General features: G+C 43.2%; 1 protein-coding gene across 1 annotated transcript in view; it reads right to left on the bottom strand.

The window, feature by feature from the left end:
- The window catches only part of GALNTL6 (polypeptide N-acetylgalactosaminyltransferase like 6), a 2,683,170-nt gene that overhangs the window by 1,354,692 nt on the left and 1,311,455 nt on the right, over positions 1–17,023 (bottom strand). The window lies entirely within an intron of this gene.

The following is a 17,023-nucleotide window of genomic DNA, read 5'->3' as shown; positions in this document are numbered from 1 at the left end:
GGTTCAGAATGTACACTATCTCTTTTCCAAGGGGGTCTTTCAGCGCCGGGGCATTCCTCGGAGTAGCCGTGCGCTCTATAAATCCCTATAACATTAACATTCACATTAACCATTAACATTACTTAGCAGTCTGCATTCCCACTCTAACAAGTCCCTGCATCCCACCGGAGCATCCCTCAATCAGGCGTCAACCTGAATTTCCAAGATTTAATCATAAGTGCGCAGAGGCACGCAGAGAACTATAAAAGGTTTATTTATGTTTTACTCAATAGAAAATGCAGACAGGTAAAAATAAAACAACGCTTCACACATCACCACATTAATTGCACTCTCTATTTTCCGGGCAAAAAGCAAAGTAAAAATAATTAACTCCAATGTTTTTCAATGCAATATAAGGCTCGCACTTTGCCAAGTTAAAGCAGGTTTGGTTTCAGGTTTCATATGTCTTTATTTCGATTTGATATCATAAAAGACAATACAACAAAGGAGCAATAATACATGCATACATTACATTACATTAAAATTTTTTAAAAAACACCTATATTCAATACAGTTCATCATTAAGAAAGCATTAAACAATATATGATAGACTTAATGTATGAAAACCCTTACAAAAAAGAAAACAATCAGGATACCTGGAGATGTCTGGCTCTGATAACCCAAGCCCACCCAAGGAACTTTGCAACACCTATTACCACAGTCTCCGAGGTATTAGTTTGCAAAGTCCTCAAAGCCTCTGCGCTCCCTCTCATTTTCAGCCTTTGACAAATAGGCCTAATCCATCTATGTCTAGGGGCATGATAAGCAGGGCATGCAAAAAAGAAGTGTCCCGCACTCTCCTTGTGGTCACTACACCATGGACAAGATTCATTTGAACCAGACCATTTCCTGGAGAAGGACCTTACGGGTAAAGACCCGACTCTAAACTGATGGTATAGTTTTTTGTCCAAACTCTTAGTAATGATGTCCCAATAGTTTTCCAAGAAGGGATCTGTTTTAAATACCAAAAATCTACCTGTTAGGGTAACAGCATCTGACCGCGCAACGGAAAGAAGTCTGACGGAAGCCCAATAAAGTGCTTTAAAATCTTGTTTAGGGGGGAATACAGTAGAACTCGGGGAAACCCAAAGTTGGCTGAGACCCATATCTTCCAAGATTAGTTTCACCTCACGTAGCCAAGGTATGTTCCCAGAACCCAGAAATGATCTAACTTCCGCCAGTTCACTGGCAAAGAGACTGAGATCCGGCGACGTCCAGAGCCGTCTCCACAAAGGGACTAACCGATATTGAGCCAACTCATTAATGGACTTACAGCCCATATCTAATAAGAGGGGTTTGATCGGTGTGGATTGGGGGAGTCCTAACCAGTTTGCGCATACATTTATTTTGGACTTTTACCAAGGGGGTCAAATCTATATATCCCCACAAGTCAGCCCCATACAAAATGGCAGAGCTAATTTTGGCCTCATAGATCTTAAGTGCAGGTGTAACCCGTTTAGTTAAAGACGTTTTTTGCTATATTCTCAATATTATAAATAAATAAATATATAAACAGCTAGATTAACGCAAGGTTACTAATTAAAACTAACACAAACCCAGGGAAATACATCTGTCACAAATAACAGACACTGGTATGGTTACACATGACCCTGTAGTTGAGGACACAATGCTCAAGTCTTTGGCTTTTCTTTTACACAGAGCAGCGTTACTATCAATTGTGCAGCAGGTGCAGTAGCACAAAGGGTGCATGCTGTAAGAGAACTACTGCACCCTAGTTGTGGCTATCTTGTACTATCGATCATGGAGGCGCAGGCTCATTTTCCTTTCTTGCCTGAAGACCCACGGATGATTTGCTAAGCTACTATGTTTGCTTCATTATTTTTAGGTAAATTAATTCTATTGGATCAACTGAACTGAACCAGGACTGCAACTCACAGAATGCATTAGCCTTGCATCCTTAGTGATGGCGTCATCTGGTAACTTCAGGCTGGACAATGTCAAATTTGTGCACATCTGAATATAGCTTTCAGCAGATACATCCTGTCAAACATGCATATAGCTGCATATTCGTGTTGTTAAACGTGCAAGGACTACACTGTTCGCAAAACAATAATATACTTCTTGGTCAGATACAAATGAATATTGGTAACAAATGCCACATGTCACACAACTGGAAAAACAAGCAGTAGACAACTTTTAAAAAAGCGAGCACCGTGCTAAAGCGCCGCACCCGTGCATAGTTAAGTTATGTGCATGGCGGGCCGTGAAGCGGGTGCCATGCTGATTACAAAAAAATTAGAGTTGCGGCGTCGGCTCAACATACTGTGTGATTTTGGGCAAATCATGTACTCTCTCCATACTGACCTGTGACATCAGCAGGAGGTTAAAATGCTGCAACAGCCGGCGTTTGGAGTATGTCATGTGCCGGCGGGAAGACATAGACCACAGCGGGAAGGCGAGGGACACACAGCCAAAGAAAGGCAGGTCCATCAGACAAAAATAGTTCTCTGAAACTACACATCAGCAATTGCAGCGAAAGGAAACTGAAGTTAGGTGGTGCTGCTCTGCCAAAAACGGAAGAGAAGTTCCGTTATGTGAACCACTTAGGATGCTGTAACTAACAGAGACACTGCAGGGAACCAATCCCAAGCAGCAGGCAGGATTACAACCCGTATAGTGTTTACTTTAGGTTTTCCAGACAGCGCTTGCATGCTGCCTAGGCTCGACCTAGAAATGACCAGCCACTGGTAATTATTCAGAGCCGCATCCTAGTCCATAATATTTTTTGCCCACCATGCCCTGTCAGATTTAACCCAGCCATTTGTGAACTATGTATTATTTTCCAGCATACATAAAGCGCTTGCTATCCCATGTGGGGTGCTGAAGCACTTGCCTATATGGGGAGCACACTGCACCATGTAGGGTGTTTGGTTTGAAGGATGTTGCCTTTGTTTTGATTCTATGTGGGAAAGGATTCCATGATGTGCGTGATGACCACCGAAGTGTGGTTATCGCATTATCGGATGCAGTGCGTAGCAGTGTGTTAGTTGATGAAGTGCCAGAGCCAGATGCACAGTTTTAGGGTTTTCAGTATGCTGGTAGCTTTGAACAGCTTTGCACGTCCCTTTTTGGAATTTCTTATGGTATAGCCCCACTAGCTGGTTACTGCACCAAGTTATTTAATCTGAGATTTTTTGTATGGCTATGGTACTAAGCTGACATGGTTAGAGTAAGTGTGAAGGAGCCTTGTTGGGAGAACATACCAACTGCCACCCAGCAGGTATTATGTTCAGCTGGTTCATGCCAGTGTCTACTGATAAGCAAATGATCAAGAACTTGCAGGTTCAATCTTTAAAAACATGTGAAACAGGCAGCACATCTCCACAGGTTTCCTTTAGGGCAGGGGTGGCTCCTCCATGTGGGCGAAGGAGCGTCGCCCCACTGCTTTCTCGGAGTGTGAGAAGCAGAAACATAAAATGGTATTATAAACACCATTTTAGGTTTCTGGTTCTTGCACTGCAAGAAAGCAGAAGGGTTTGGTTGGGGGCAGGCAGGTGGGCTGGCCTGCTCAGGGGCAGGGGAGGAGTGGCTTGCCCAATGTTGCAAGCCCTGACTATTTGGTCAGCCCTCCAAACCAGTCATGCACACTCTCCCTTTTCTCCATGTAGACTGCATGCAGCCTACATGGAGAAAATGGCCTCCCCATAGACACCTGGTTGGTCGACAGCCCAGCCATTAACAGCGCTGTCATTGCAGTGTTGTGATTGTGTGATTGGCTTAGGGGAGGGAGGCTGTCTGCTTCCTGTCCTTGTGGAGGCAGGAAAGCAGGAGCAGACCGAAGACTCGGGACCCGGGAAAGCTTTATGTTTGATTTGTTATTTAACCCCTCCTCACCCACGCAACCCCCTTTCCCTCACGACCACTCGCTCCCCCGCGACACCGCTACCAACCCCCCCACCCATGACCCATGCTGACCGTGACTGCTTTAGGGAGCCAGTATTCAACATTTAGCTGTACATGAATGTGCACATTCACTTTCACAGAATGAAACTGCTTCACTAAAATAAACAGATTCTAAAATCATAACAGCCCTGCCAGCAGCGGTGGGGCAGGGCAGGGCCCGGCAGGGGGGAAGCCACCAGACAACGGAATAGGTGTTATTTAATCATACCTATTCCATCGTCTGTCGCCTCAACACATCCCAACCCGCTCCACCGCCCTCCGCGCTTACATGTGCCGGTCACTCCTGGCCCACTTCATATATTAAAGATTTTCAAATAACTCTTCTTATATTAACTCTTGAAATTAAATTTATGGAAACAGACACACATTGTAGCAGGGACACTCAAATACCAATAATTGAATCAGTGGCATCAATAGTAGTACCCTGCAATGAGATATTGGGTGTCATGGACTGACTGGTACTGAAACAAGGAGACTTTGATATTGGCACTGACACATTGAAACATAAATATTGAAAGTTGGGCTTGGAGAGATAATCTATGATGATGGAGCAGCGAAAAAAACAATCACTTTGATAAAGGACGAAACAATCACATGGAATTCTGAGACTAATAAAGGGATACAAACACCGACTGAGAGACTCAAACACTGACAGGGACAGGAAGACTCAAACACTGGCTATGGCATAAAGAGAGAAACACTATGGGGGATATTCACAAGAACGGGTGAAAAACATCGGCAAGCTAGGTCAACGTACCTGCACATAACACCCTCCATCGCGGGAAACCAACGCTGTTTACGGCATATTCCCAACACGCCTGCAACAGGTGATAGTATCCCGATAACTTGTCAGATGTCAGCGATAAGCCCACTGGGACACAGATAAGAAGGGAACCCGGAATGTGAAAAAAGTTGCGATGGGCCCAACAGCGATAACAACATCAGCAATAAGCAGTGCCCGGTGCATCTGTCACCTGGATCCATGGGCATTGTTGCGCACACATATGCTGTGCAATACACAACATACAGTGGTGTCCTTGCACACTATCAGTGGGCTGCACAGGATCACAACACTTGTGATGTCCATGCACGGAAAAGGTAACTGCACATGCAAAATGTGTGTTCAACAATGCCCCTGGTGTGTTTGTGGGCCACATTGTACCTCCTCTGGGCCTGGGTGTCCGGGGCTCCTAGGGGTGTCAACATCCATGGGCAGAGTGCATATCCCTGATCACCTGTGAGAGGTGAGTGAGACATGGGTGGATTGGTGGTTCTGCATGCTGCGTTGGCAGACTCAGAAATGCTGTGGCGTGTGAGTTGTGCAACTTTGGAAATCATGTCTGCCATGTTTTGCTACTGGCACATGTGTGAGATCAATGTGTAGCACGTACCCACACAGCCCGTTCTCCCTCACCCTGCATGTCTTTCTATCTGCGCTGCATGGTGGCATCACTTGCACTCCTAAGGCATACCATCCTCATTCACGTATGCGTATGTCCGCATACCTGACAACAACACCTTCCTGTTTGCCACTCTGAACCGCTTCGTAGCGCTTCCATACATGAATCATGGGAGCTGACCTTTGCCCATCTATGTCTGAGGGAGGATGAAGCAGTCATCCCTCCAGGGGAGGGGTGTGACTCACCAGTGGATCACCCTCATGCGTGCAAACACATTCAGATGCATGGCGATTGTAACGTGTCAGAGCAGAATCCAGCATGCCTATCGAAGGGGACACCAAGACCATCCTTCACACCTGTCTATCATTGCCTTCCAACGGCAGCTAACTCATGTTAAACATCCAAGGCTGCTGTGCCTTGCGGAGGGAGTCACATACTTGGTAACTTTTCTCCAGGGCGCAACTTGCTGTTGCAAGGTCCTATTCCTGCCCACGCAAGGGAGTATATGTCTTACACTTTGGCCTCCCATTCCGACCTTGGAAGCAGAGTGCAACATGTTGTGCAGGCTGTTTCAACAGGAGGTGACCCTCACTTCCACCAGAGACACATCCATATTGCAGGTGCTTTGGAACTCGAGTGAGATACAGTCGCTCCTTACAACTGACCTCCCACTTCATTGTGTAGTACTAATTCACCAAATATGCAATGCATCTGAGACAACAGCATTGCGCTTTTTTCAATGTGTGGGACCTGGCATGGTCATTTCTGTTCAAACTATATCCGGGCTGATACCAGCTTTCATTCATTCTATCTGTTCCAGCGTCTTCGGCAACTGCCACATTATACTGGCGCAGGAAGTTGATGTCATGCATCTCCACTTTGTGCTTCATAATGGCTGCTCACCTTGAGGCTATGCACAGGCCAGGCCAGGTACAACTGTACCGCAGACGCCTGTGTGAGGCTTTTGGATGCTTGCCCTTAGCAACGATTGGCGTACGTTACGACTTGACCTTTCGACATGCATATTATACTTGCATGCAACCCGTGCTGCATTGCAAGAGATGTAAATTCTCGTGGGCGATGGAACTTTGCTTATCGAACACGTGGTGTCCAGTCCCTGATATCAGCCAGTTGATGGGTTCTTTGGAGGCGCATGACGTGGCTTGTTCTGTGAATGGACAAATGACCCGTGCAGCTTTACTTGGAATCTTGGCTCAATAGGATATCTGTGTGGCTGCGTAGACTTTCATACAACGTAGCTTAATTGAATATCACGCAAGTGTACCATTTCTGGTTTTGGATGCTCCAGCTTATGAGGTACATGAATGTTCCTTCGACTTACTAAATTGGATGTCATCGCTGTTTTCTGACAATGACGGGGATGCACTGTTAGAGGGAAATGCATTTCTTTGCTCACGTACCTTTGTGGATTAACTGCTTAGGTCGTTACCACTACACTGTCTCCATTATTGACTCCTCTTCCAAAAGCTCAATGTGCCTTTTGCTCTTGCCTGCGAACTTTCCATTGTTCGGCCGATTTTGTCTTTTTTTGAGGAGTTCCTCACTGATATTTTGAACGCTGCCTGACTTTTGTACTCTCGTTTGTTTCTTCTGTCTATGTCCTACAGACTCACCAGGGGGAGGGTATCATCTGGGGTTATGGGGCCCTTTGGATACATTGTCGACATTGCTAAGTCAGAATGAGTTTGCTTGCCATATGCTGCTGCTTTTGCACCCGCCTCAGCTGGAGTTTGTTTTCGCTGCACTTTGCCTCTGCCCTGTACATGTTTCCAGATTTTTTACACGTCCTCAGCTTTCACTAACAATTCTGTCTGTTCATGATGTGCAACTCTGATCAACAATGTCTCTTGTTATTCTATGCTGGTCGGTCCCTATTATCTGGTCATGACATGTTAGCAACAGCTGCAATGTGGTGGAATAATCATGCTTTGACATGCCGTGGTTGCATGTTTTTGGAACCCACTTGAAGGTAGCCATTCCATGGAGCTGTGCTATGCTGTTCCTATGATGTACACCTTTGGGTCTGGGCATTCAGGTTGGGGGTATGCTAATCACGTCTGGGAACCTTCTGTTAGGTAACAGGACTTCTTCCTGCCAAAGGTAGGGTGATTTTGCATAGTTGTTTTGCCTTTTTCACAGTCATTATGACATGACGGCTACTTTTATATTCTATGGTGTTGTGACAATGCTGATGATGCTAGTCGTATGCATTTTGTTGCTCATCGTGAGTTGCATACTGTTTCATGAATCACCATAGACAGAATAAACATTTTGGATTTATTTATGGACTCAGATTATTCTTATTGAGGACAAGTGCGAGAATGCGTGAGATTGACTTGTTCTGGGCTGCCTGGGTGGTATTCCGGGGGTGGGGTGGTCCTGGGGGTGGGGGTGGTCCTGAGGGTGGTGGCGGACCGTCTTGTGGCCCTCTTGGGTCTCCGAACTGCATGAGTCGTAGCTCCATAGCATCTGTTGGTCTTCAGATGTGGCTCTGGGCAGGGCTCCCTTTCTACTGCAGGTTTTCGTCCTACTTAAGACCAGAATAAAGCAGGTCTTAAGTTCCTGCTGCTAACGTGCCTTATCGTCTGTTAATGGCCTGAATCGCTGATCTGGCTGGTCGTTGAGAATATGGCGAAGTGGTGTTATCGTGATTTTTTGGGCAGGAACGCCTACTCTGCATATGATTAGCATTAATTGTCGCTGTCTGCCTTGGCATTGTTAGTGGCGGCAGCTATAGCCGAAAAAGTGGCGATGTGGGCTGTTAGCGCAGGCTTGTGAGTAGGTCGATGAATCTATCGCCACGTTAGTGGCAGGAAAGTGCAGATAAATGGGCGATGAGTCTTTGAGAATATACCCCTGAGTTTGGCAGAGGGTGACGCTAAAAGTGGAATAATGACACAAGCACTGACACTAGGACAGAGAAACAGAATGACCATCGGTCCCGGAGAAACTCACTTTGAGATTGGAAGAAACAAACAGTGACACTGGGATGGGGGCACGTTCACTGACACTGGCACTGGGAGAGCAATCATTCACACAGGGGTGGGTGAACAGAAACATTGACCAGGGGAGTCACAAATATTAATAATGGGCCAGGGACATACAGCTAATTGACACATAAACAGGGATATCAAATCAGTGACATACATGCAGAGATACACACAGCTATTTAATCTGAGATAGTGGGGCTCAACAAAATCTGTCCCTGTCACAGAGAGAAACTGGCACACAACATAACATACAGTGTATATGGATTTGACTGTGCACATAAGCACATGACATCATCATCCTAAGCAGGACACCTCAACTGGCATGCACAGAATTTGAGCAATATTAAAAATTCCTCTACAGGATTTATGTAGAGGACCACAAAAATACTGAGCTCTTAACCATTGTCACACAGAGACACCCCCCTCTGGGGCTGAAAAAAATGGAAACCTTCAATTAGTCAGCATATGAGCTGCTGAAGACACGTACATAAGTGCTGATAAAGGTCACAGCTAGCAAACTGCACTTTGCTAACTGGCACAGCCACCAGTGCCAAATGCAAATGTAATGTAAAAGTAGACATCGAAACTTATAAATGTAGAACAACATAAAATAGATTTACTTGACCTACATGTAAAATCTATTACATTTTAACTGTTTTCGTCTTGATATTGTGACGAATAAGACACTAAGGAGCATATTATCAAGCCCAACATTGCCACTTTAGCGTCCGTTTTCGGCCGAAAAGCGGCGATATATGAATCTCCATATTATCAATGCGCCGCTAACATGCATTAGCGCATGTTAGCAGCAGTTTTACTAACGCCTCACCTCACATCGCTAATTAGATGCAGAGTAGGCGTTCCTTCACAAAACAACAGCAAATTAGTTGCAAAGACAACATTGCGCTATTAACAAGCCGGACTCGGACACGCGATGCGATAAAAATAGCCACGCTAACTGCGGTTATCACAGGAATCTAACGTCATGTAAAATCCTGACTTAGCTATCTTTTTTATGGGAGGTGGATTGATAGATTAAGTCCACACTCCCATATTTACAAGCTTTTTATTAGCGCTGTGAAATCATCGCTTGATTTCACACGTTAATGATGTTTATCGCCGTCTATGGCTGGTTTGAACATCGCCTGTTAGCAAAGCGCTGCTAATGCGCCGCTAACACGGTGTTGTAATTCAGAGATAGACAAAAACGCGCTAAGCGCGCTTTGCGATCATTATTGCAATTACTTGATAATATGGCCCTAGCACTTTAAAAAAAATTGGGGGGGGAGGTAAACCCCCATTAAACGTGCTGATTGTCGAATCTAAAGGCAGCTTTCACAGAGTCTTCTTTCCAGAGGTTGGATTTCCCCAGCTTTCCTGTTGTTCTATATCCAAATTCTTTGGTGGGTGGATCATATAACATAATTGACTTGTGCTATCAAAGTAGAACTTTCATTAATCACTGTTTACTACCATATTTGGAAATCAGGATCCTAGACGTGCTAATATGATATCAGAAATTGTGTGCACATTTGCTGTGTGACATTCTGTCGTGCTGGTGATGTGCTCTCTTGTTTTTTGTGCTGCTGCCTTTTTTGCATCCTTATTTCGAGTAAGGGTGGGCGTCGTGCTCTGCTTCGCCCACGGAGTGCACCTAGCGCTGCCTGCTTCGCCGTTTACGAAGTAGGCGTAGCAGGCAGCGCTACGCCCACGCCGCTGCGAAGCGGAGCTGCCCGCCACCCGCCATCCGCCCGCCCTCATTTTAAACTACTTGAAAGAATATAAAAATTAAATAAAATGTCCTTACCTGTAGTGCGGCGTCCAGGGGCTCCCTCTTCCTGCTTGCTGGTAACTTCTTACACAAATGCGCATGCGCGGACGCCCGCGCATGCGCATTTCTCGCACGAGTGTGCGTAGATTTTGCCACACTACACGCTGCTCCACGTAGCCCCACTACGTCCACTACACCCAGGGTTGATTTCGAGGTGATTTTGGTGTTGTGTACCTTTTTGACTGTTTTGTTGAGATGCGCCATGTGATGGCTTAATTGTGGTATTATGTTGCTTTGCATATGTTAATGTGTTATGTTATGTGTAGCTTTTTAGGCATGTCAACAAATGCGGTTATGTTTCCAGACAAAACTAGCTTATGATCTTGTGACAAGCAATCATTCAACACGTTTAGGTGCTGCTGCAGCTCCTTTGCACTAGTCAGCCCAAAACTGTGTTGCCAGGAGTTCTCACTTTATGAGATTCGGCACTATTCGTTTTAACAGCAAGCACTACCTCAATATCCCCAGTCTATAATATTTTGTGATCCGGTCCCTGATGTCTTTATTTCAATTCAGACCAGTGCAGCTGTTTATCTCTTTTCTTTAAAACTTGCCTAGGACTCCCATCCATGCCTCAGTTTCTCCTTCTTTGCATTCCTCACTCATCAGAAGTGTTTACATTTTGATAAAAACAGCACAATGTTTCAACATTATATGCAGTGTGTGCGCGCGCGCGCATACATCTGTAAATATTAATCATGGCACTTTTGATTTAGAAAGTCATTGTAGCATTTGCTTCTGTCAATGAACATTGGGCCATTGGCTATCTACTGAAAGGCACATTCTCCAACCAGCGTATATATGATTATGTATGACGATCAGGGCGCATATTTGTATAGACTTGCCTATGCGACCACACCCTGCCCTGTCCTTCCTATCGGTCAATTATTGAATGCTGCACCCTGTTCACCAATCCTTTGTGCCTAATCCTACTTAAGATTTGAATATGCAAAAACATGGGCATAATAAATCTAATATATTGGGGCAGATTTAAAAGGCCCTTGAGCTAATTTTGTGTCACTTTTAACATGGGAAATGTGACGCAAAAGTGGCGCAAGGGCCTTGTAAATCTGCCCCATTGTTTGTAAGTTTTATCCTTGAGTTATGACATTAATATTATTCCAGACAAGTTAGAGATTTCGCATTTTGAATGTGTTGGTCTTCGTTTGTTAAGAAACTTGCAAATGGTATGCTTCTTCAAACCTTCCAGAAAAGATCTCAAACCATTTAAGCACCTTTATTTGTGCCAATTTCCAGATACACGTTTGGCCAGGCTTTTGGCGGTGTAATAGCTTTGAATGACAGATGAAGGAAAATTTACTCGTGCAAACCGAAAGCTGTCTAGAGAGCTTATCATTCAGTTTTATGGTATACTGTTACATAGATTCTATCCTGTGACAATTTTTGGTAGTAGCTGAAAAGAGAGTGATAAAGACCTTCTTTCACAAAAGGGAAATTTCTACTTACTACTTATGATTCAGTTGCTACTTTAGAGTGACACAAAATAACAGAATATCAACTGTGGAATATATTAAGAGAAGTGCCAGTAAGTGGATGAATAATTTGGGTAAGCAGGTCTCCTACCAACTTAATCAGCACACCCTGGTCATGTCTCAACACAAGTGATATTGAACCTCAATCATAAGCCAAAAGTGACCAAAATGATAAAAATCAGCTATATACATTTTTAAATGTCTAAGAAAAAAACCATCTTTGAAAAATTAAGGCACCACTGAATTTCAGTTTGCAATTGACCTGGACCTAGGTGTAATTTCAGGCTGACCGCAATGAAGCAAAGGCCAAAGTTTTTACCTTGGAACTTAGCTACTTTGTTGAAGCTCAAAGTCTGCCAGTGGGGCAGAGTCAGACTCTTACCGTGAAAGGATCGGTCAAATTCAGACTTGTAATGGCAAGCTCCCGTGGAATCTGTTGATTTTGGCTCCAGAAGCTCAGACCAGGATTAACATGGAATTCATGGACACCACAGAAGCTCTGTTATGGATGTAGATTTGCCACCTCACCCAAGTCCAAGGTTTTATCGTTAGACTTACAGCTTTGGGTGTAAAAATCCTTCAGTAGGACAAAACTTGAAGCTGCAGTCAGATAATATTCCACGAGGCAAAACACCTTTACAATGCGATCCAGTTGAGCCCATTTAGAGTACAGTAAATAGTCCATGGAGGGAAAAAAATGGTTTTCCTCCCAAATTAGGGTCCTTACATCCTTGGAGAAGTCTTAGCAACTTGTTGAGGTCCGGCAGAGGTGAAAAATATAAAAACATCCAACCACTGTTCCCTGTAAGGTGCGCACGCACCTCTGTCCCCCCGAGCACGCAGTGCCTTGTGTGAAGTGTGCACACACAGCACATTCTGGGAGAGCATTTGTGCCATCAGTTTTAAAATACTCCTGCACTTGCTGCATTTCTGTGCAAAATAGAGCGTGGCTGTGGGGCTGATTGTGGGCCTTTTGAAAATATTTATGTTAAATACAGCCCATGACGGGCGCTGTGATTAACATAAATACTTTATAAAAGGCCCACAATCAGTACCGCAACCACACTCTATTTAGAAAAGAAATGCTGCAAATCTACAAACACAATGTGTGCTTTGAGAATCATCTGAAAGCACATGTTCATCCTTTTAAACTTGATGCATTTCTTTTCTAAATAGAGTGCGGCTGCGGGGCTGATTGTGGGTCTTTTGAAAGCATTTATGTTAAATGCAGCCCCTGACAGGTACTGTGATTAACATAAATACTTTCTCAAAGGCCCACAATCAGCCCCGCAGCTGTGCTGTAAGAAAAGAATGCGGGGGCGTGGTTTAGGCACCGTAAGAAATGGCCGCCTTTCTGCGACGCTCCGAGAGTCCGTGAAGTGACGGGACTTCTCCGGGCGTCTATGCTGCTTCTCTGGACACGACGCTGCACATGAACGCGTCGGAAATGCTCCTCCATGCTCTGTTGGTGAAGCAGAGGCGCGGGGTGAGCTAATTTGCATTCTTTCGGCATTTTTCTTCAAACGCGGCTCGTTATTAAGTAGCGGCCGCCATTTTGAGATCCTGCAGTCCCGCGTTTGCATTGCTTTCGTTTACCACTTCGCTCTAAAATGAACTGGAGCTTAAATAAAGACTACATTTTTAATATTTCCCTCAGACATTACATTTCTTGCACCATCTTGAGGCAATAAATATCTTTTGGCTTTATGGAGACTTTTTTTTTTTGTATATCTCCTCAGCATAGACATTAACTGACTCCATTTTAGCTCTGCAGCCTCTATTTCTTCACTGTTATTTTCCCTATTGCTGCAATTTCACCAGCTTCATTGTTAACTATAGGATTATAATTTTGAGCAAAGGTTTTGTTTTGGTACCCACTGACTGAATTTTTAGTTTCTCCTCACCTTTGAGACGCCATTTTGGATCCTTGTGCTTGCCTGCTAATATCCTCCTTACTCACGACTGTGGTAATGATGGCTCGCTCTAATCACAGCAATTCTCATCATATTAATGATAACTGCGTACCGTCAGAAGACATCAACCCATTTAGTGTACTGCAGGATAATATGGATGACACAGTTACTGACTCTATTGGAGTAAAAAATTATTCTCCTAGTTCTTCTCGCTCAAACACTAAACCTAATTCCAAAATACCTTCCACATCAGGAAAGCGAGTAAAGGCGAATCCTCCGTCTCCCACTAACACATCTTCGCCCGTATCCATGGAACTCCTCCTTGATGAGATACGATCACTTAAACCTTATATGGCCGAAACGAATGCTCGTCTTCAACGTCTGGAGGATAACTGGTCTCATACTGAACAACAAGTTGCGGACCTTGAAAGGAAAGTGATGCAGTACAAATAATCTCTGACCAGGTGCCAGGAATACACAGAGAAATACAATCTCTTAAACAACTGGTTGAAAATGTGGAAACCGAAATAGACAAAACAAACTACGTATTTACGGTCTGGCGGAAGGCCTTGAAGGTTCCAATCCTATACCCTTCTTCCAATCCTTCTTGCCCACGCTTCTAGGTCTCCCGAGTTCTCCTCCCTTGAATATTCAACGAGCAAATCGTTTGGGTCAACTTTCTCGTTCTGCCAACTTTTCTTCCACTTCGACGAAACCTAGAGGTGTTATCTTGTACTTCCTAGAGTATACGGACTTGCTCAAAGTTATCCTAGCTGCCAAACAAAAAGGGAAAATCACATGGCATGGCTCGAATCTCTTTTTTGCTCAGGATTACGCTAAAGTTACTGCAGATCGCCACAAAAAATTTCTGGATATGAGACCTGCTCTTCGTTCCTTGAATGCGCGTTATGGACTGTTTCACCCGTGTCTCTTTAAAGTGACTTATAACAACAAATCAACAAACTATGATGATCCTGTGCTTCTTCAGCAATTCCTCAACTCATGCAGAGAGGAATCTATGGACACTCCCCGATCATAATTTGGATTGATTGTCTCATGATGTTTTGTCCATTTTTGTCTATATGTATTTTCGTTTTTGCTGTAGTTGTGATATCCTGAATTTCCCTCCTAATGTTTTCCTTTTCTTGTTATCAGGTGCAGTCTGGTGACCCTTTTTGATGTTTGCCCATGTGGTCTATTGCCCGGCGGATGTGCCTCCTTTGTCGCGCCCTCTTGGAGTCTCCCGTTTGGTGCGCCATTTCCCTTATGTGGTTCCTCCATCCCCATCCTCATGGTTCTTTTGTGGTATGTCTTTTTGACATTCATATGCTTTTTCGCTCACTGTTTGATCTGTTTTGTTTTCTTATTCTATGTTTTCTTTCCTTCTATCCGTCTTCCCTCACATCCTTTCTTACCTCTTACCTCTTATCTCTCCTTTCTCTTTTCTTTGTTTTTCTTTCAGCTTATTTTTGATGATGGCCTCTTTTTTCTAACTTCTTATTTATTTCTATCCTGGCTTTCTTATTTTCCCTTATGTTGTTCTAATGTCTATTATTTTTTCAGTATTACAGTTACTCTTCTCATTATTCATATGTTAATGCTTCGACTTAATGCTCTTCAAGTGCATATTTGTGCTTATTTTCAACAATTCTCTAGCAACCTTTTTAGCTTTTTTAATGTCTGCATCCCAATGCTCAAATTAAGTTTTGCTGGTTTCATTTAGAGTTGCTACATGGAACCTTAAGGGAATAAACAATCCTGTAAAAAGACAAGGTATATTAACCCATTTGGCTAAATTAAATGCTGATATAGCTTTGATTCAAGAAACACACTTTTCTGACGCTGAGGCATCTAAACTGAAGAGAGGTTGGGTAGGTAATGTTTTTTCTTCTCAAGCCCTAGGCAATAAAAATGGAGTGTCTATTTTATTTCATAAAAGATATCAGTTATCAATTATCCATCAAGAATGTGATCTGGAAGGTCGCTGGATAATAGTTAAGTTACTCATTAATCAAATACCCTTAGTCCTTTTTAATACCTATGCACCAGTTACACTTGACAATAATTTTTGGCCCCATATTTCCGAGAAACTCCTTTTGTTGGACGATGATTAGATTATTTTTGGGGGTGATTGCAACCAAGTTTTTGACCCCGTATTGGACAGACATTCTTCCGTTAGATTTTCCAACACCAAAATGCACTCTCAATTTACTTCCACTATACGACGCAAAGCCTTGGTTGATATTTGGAGACTTTGTAATCCTGACACCCAAGAATATAGCTTTTATTCCCCCTTACACTACTCGCAATCTTGCATAGATTACCTTTTTCTCAGTAAGTCACTATCCCAACAAGTTTCCCATTCCGAAATTGGTTCCATTTTAATTTCAGATCATGCCCCGGTTTTCGTTGATTTTGATTTGTTGCCCTCTACTCCACATACTCGCAGATGGCGTTTTAATAATATTTTACTATCTGACCCCAACTTTACAAGTCAATTCAATTCTTTTGCTTCCGAATTCTTCTCTCTCAATTCTGTCCCTACTTCTTCTCCTGTCATGGTTTGGGATTCCTTTAAAGCAGCTGCCAGAGGTTTTATTATAAATTTTGTCTCTCACAAGAGGAAATCCTCTCAGGCCAGAACTTCTCAAATTCTAGCAGAAATTAAAAAACTTGAATATATTCATTACCATTCGAATTCAGATTCTTCATTAAAAAAACTTATCGACGCAAAATTCAAGTTTAATAAATCTTCTACTGAAGCTGCATCTACCTATCTTTTAAAGAGTAGTGCTCGTTATTATGATGGTCAAAATAAAATGGGGAAATTATTGGCAAATTATTTGAAAATGCGAAGAGACCGGACTAAAATAGAGTCCATTCAGAACAATGCTGGCATTTCTTTATTCAAAGATTCCGATATTTTAAAGGAGTTTGTTTCTTTTTATCAAACTTTATACTCTCCTGAACAACAACCGACCTTAGCCAATCTCTCCACTTATTTTCAAAATCTTCCTCCCCCTTTATCTCACAATATTGACTTTTCCTCTTTAGAGGGGGTTATCACTCTGTCAGAAATCACACATGCAATTTCAGTACTAAAACGGGGGAAGGCCCCGGGCCCTGATGGCTTTACTATTGAATTTTATGCCCATTTTGCTAATATACTTCTTCCTCACCTTCTATTACTTTTCAACTCTTTTATTACAAACAGCACTTCTTCTGGCACCTTTTAGGAGGCCATGATTTGTTTAATTCCCAAAGACAATAAAGACCCCTCTTTTTGTAAAAATTATCGTCCCATCTCCTTAGTTAATCTTGATTATAAATGTTTTGCGAAAATTCTTGCTCTTCGTATTGACCCCATCTTACCTCATTTAATCGGATCAGAACAATCAGGTTTTGTAAAAGG

This window comes from Triturus cristatus, chromosome 2_2, assembly GCF_964204655.1.
Source record: "Triturus cristatus chromosome 2_2, aTriCri1.1, whole genome shotgun sequence".
In the NCBI taxonomy this organism is placed as follows: domain Eukaryota; kingdom Metazoa; phylum Chordata; class Amphibia; order Caudata; family Salamandridae; genus Triturus; species Triturus cristatus.
The sequence above is the reverse complement of the archived record's forward strand: the minus strand, read 5'-3'. Positions and strand labels throughout refer to the sequence as shown.